The sequence below is a fragment of the Tenrec ecaudatus genome, chromosome 14 (assembly GCF_050624435.1).
Source record: "Tenrec ecaudatus isolate mTenEca1 chromosome 14, mTenEca1.hap1, whole genome shotgun sequence".
In the NCBI taxonomy this organism is placed as follows: domain Eukaryota; kingdom Metazoa; phylum Chordata; class Mammalia; order Afrosoricida; family Tenrecidae; genus Tenrec; species Tenrec ecaudatus.
In genome coordinates this window covers 126,603,758-126,607,552 of record NC_134543.1, presented here as the reverse complement: position 1 = coordinate 126,607,552, position 3,795 = coordinate 126,603,758, and the positions used below count along the sequence as shown (strand labels likewise).

At 35.9% G+C, this 3,795-nt stretch overlaps 1 pseudogene; it reads right to left on the bottom strand.

Moving 5' to 3' along the window:
- Positions 1-3,436: 3,436 nt before the first annotated feature.
- LOC142426947 (U2 spliceosomal RNA) lies at positions 3,437-3,583 on the bottom strand (annotated as a pseudogene).
- Between the last annotated feature and the right edge of the window lie 212 nt (positions 3,584-3,795).

Sequence of the window (3,795 nt, the reverse complement as noted above, 5' to 3'; positions counted from 1 at the left end):
CTTTTCTTTATGTAATACAAAGTACTCAAAATGCTTACAATCTTCTTGCTAAATGCCCTACATTCCTAGATGATTTCAAAAAAAATAAATCACCCTCAACATCATGATTGAATATCAATTCTCCATGGTTGTCAGCCAAAACACATGAATGAAAGAGTATTTAAAAGATGACTTGATTAGAGAACAACCTTTTACGTTTACATAGTCTAATAAACTGTAAAGGCTGGGCAAAGTCAACTAGATACACTAAGGAAAATACGTAGAATCTTCATTGTTGCAACTATAGAGTCTATCTGTGATAAATGCTTGCTTCACAAAGAAATGCTATCTGCAATTTCTTATTTAGTGAAAAATGCAGCTGTTTGAATTCATTTCCCCTACCACACATAGGCTTGGAGTATTCTGTGCTTAAAGAGTGAACCGAAAGACTCACAGCGCTAAAGCATCATTATGTCTTATACTTCAAACAATTTCACGATCAGCAACATATGTCCATTTGAATTTCACAGACGAGCATTAAAAATTGAAATTCTTTATTGATATTTCTAACTCAAATTCTCACCGTGTCCCTCAGATTGGCATTCATTGAGTAAAGAGTGTCTATCCACAAAATGCCACTACCCAAGCCAAGTACTCAGTATGCGCGTAATCAGTGAGGAGCATTTGAATAATGGTGGATCGACCAAGAAAAAGAGTCTTAACACCTATGATGGCAACCTTTTCTCCCAACCCACCACACATTGCAAAGTAATTGCCACACTGACATGGTTCTCAAAACCCTGAAGACCCACCCCAAATGACATCTAGCTTCACAGTTACCAAAGTCAGTCCTCTTTGCTGCCCCATTCCTGCCCTCACCCTCATCAGCCAAAAGCAATTACATCAAACACCTAGCCTTAAATCTAAAACAAAAATGGAATCAAGAGTAGAGAGTAAAGAAAAATAGTCAAAAATGATGAAGCCCTACACAAGCTGTTTTTGCAGTTTATTATTTTTAATTCTGGCTTTACCCATGTCATCATGTCTACAATATTTGTTCATAGAAAATTCTATATTGGTTAAAAAAACCAATAAAAATGGTGTTAAACATTTTATAAGGAATTGTTATGATGCAGAGGTCTAAGATATATAATGTCAGTTGATGAGGAATTGCTTTTATTCACTCAAATTAGGAATTATTTTTATCCACCAAAAATCCCACAAATATTGGGAGCAGATGGTAAGGGAAAAGAAAAGGCACTGACATTTACTGAGGGCTGAATATGATTTGAAAACTTTGATAAGTAGTTCACACATACAATCTATGGTGGGTATTATTCACATTTTATTGGTCAGTCTGGTGAAGCCAGTTGACAAAGATGGTACTATCTAGTAAGTCATCCTAGGAGCTCAGGTCTCTCTGACACTAAAACAGGCTTCCTTTCAATGAGGTGACGCACACAGAAAAACTGAGTAGCATTCCGATTTCTTATTAGTTAATTGATTGGGAAGAACGTTCCACAAGACGAGACAGACAGTAAAATATCCCAAGCTATTAATTTTACTAGTTGGGTTTTTATCACTTGTAATGTTATTTCCTGTTCTCCATAACCTAGTCTAAGAATAGAAAAATGCTAACATAGAGTAACAGTTACTATGTAGAGAAAGAATCATTCAAACTCGTTTCCCTCTGGTTCAAAATCTTAAAACTCAGCATTTGATCTTTTGAATACAGTAAGAAAATTTAATTTTTTTAATGAAAATGTATTTCTGATTCAGGAGATGGATGCCTTTCCTAATATATGCCAGATGAATTCATTTTTTAAAAAAGTGTAATAAAAGTAGCTCTCTCAAGAAGTTCTCTTTCATGTAACAATAAAATTGCTTCTATCAGGAAGTAAAGGCATGCTTGAAGCTAGAGCCCAAGTACAATCCCCCATGTCACTTTCAGAAGTAAACTAACCTTTAACACGTTTGCTTACAGTGATCATAAAACCTTACCAGACACATCTCTTGGCCCAATGGTGCATGTGTGCCAGAATGCACATATGCATACTTACATTTAACTCAGGTTTTCATATTTCTCTTAGTTTATTAAAATTATTTACCTTAAAAAGTAATCCTAATAGAATTTTTCTACATTAAACACTTTATATGCAAGTTATTTCCTAAATTGTTTGGGGAAAACAAGACAAAAATGAGAAAAGAACATTCTTGACTAAGCCTACAATATTAGTAATAATCAATCATTACTATAGTTATACAGTGTGCATAACAGAAGCACTAAACTTGACATGAAATTGTATCCTTTCCTCTTTCTTGGAAAGAGATTGCATATGAGAGGGCTTTAAAAAATCTGTAGGAATCTTCCAGTATCTTTTAATCCTATTTTTCCAGGAACTTTTTGAACTCCTCTCCTCTTTGTCCTCAAATTGTGGAAGGATTTGGGAACTATCATTGCTATAGAAGTAATGATAGACCAGAAAAAAATGAGAAACGTTGAGAGACATGAAGATGACCAAACAGAAATTTGCAAACTTTCTAGAGAGCTATGTGCAATACCCAAAACAACCAGCATTGTTGCCCCTCAAACTTATGTATTTAAATTTTTTTTACAAAGTAACCTTATCACCTTCAAAGTACTCTCTATGATACTTAATGCATTTGTCAAACTGCAATGCCATTCTTGGAAACATTTTCAAATTCATCTATTTGGGTGGCTGGCAGCACCTCCCTTGTTTTTTCTTCACTTCTTCTAGTCCCCAAATCTGTTCTTTCATGTCCCTCTTCATTCTCAAAAACAAAAAATGCTGCAAGAAGTGGGGTCAGGTGAGTAAGGTCTGTGGGGCAATAGAGGCACACTGCTTTTGCCAAAAACTGGCCCGCTGAGAGGGCTGCAAGACCAGGTACGTTGTCGTGGTGGCAAAGCCAGTTCCCCATCTGCCACAGTCTTTTCAGAACCTCTCAATAGAAAGCTTGATTAATACTCTGACCTGGTGAAACCAAATGCACTACATGCTGACATTTTCTTTGTTTGGGAAGTAGATGGATGTCCAGAATTAGGTTTATTGTAAGTCAAAAGTTCACATTTTTTGACATGAGAAAACCACTCATTTTCAAACTTGAGTTTTTCCCATAGTGCTGTCCTTGTAAGCTGTGTTCAACATCACAACAGTTTTTGCAGCATCTTCCTCAACAAGGAAATAAATCTCACAGTTGTCTGTTGTTCTCTTAAATTAGCCAGCACAGAAAAAAGGAGGCTGAGCAAAATTGCTTTTACAAAAAAATTCTCTGTGACCAGAAAGAACAGTCCCAGGTGATGCTACCGGGTACACTAACTCTGCGTGAGTTGCTGATGCTTACCTAGTGTGAACATGTGCCCTACTAAAGTTCTACCAGTGGCGCTTTTTTCCAACTTTTTTTTATAACCCCTCATAGATAGCATGTTATATCGATCATTACATTTTAAAAAACTGTATGAAGGGGCTTCAATATTTCATGGACATAATTCCATATTTCCATGAACTTTTTGAAGTCTCCTTGTATTCAAAATCAACAACATTTCTTACTACACTTGATCTTAGCCAAAAGGCTGAGAAGCGATTCAACAATATTTCTTAATGAATCCATTCCTCTTAAAATTTTATTAAGTCGTACCTTGGAAATCAGAAACATGCATGAGTAACAGATTAATGAATTTGGATATTCTATAATGGTAGCCCTTGTGCCCTGAGAAATAAAGGAAAGTGAGAGATGGCTGCTGCCTCAGTGTAACACACTTTTTCCTCTACTGCATATAATCAGCGGATTCTCGTC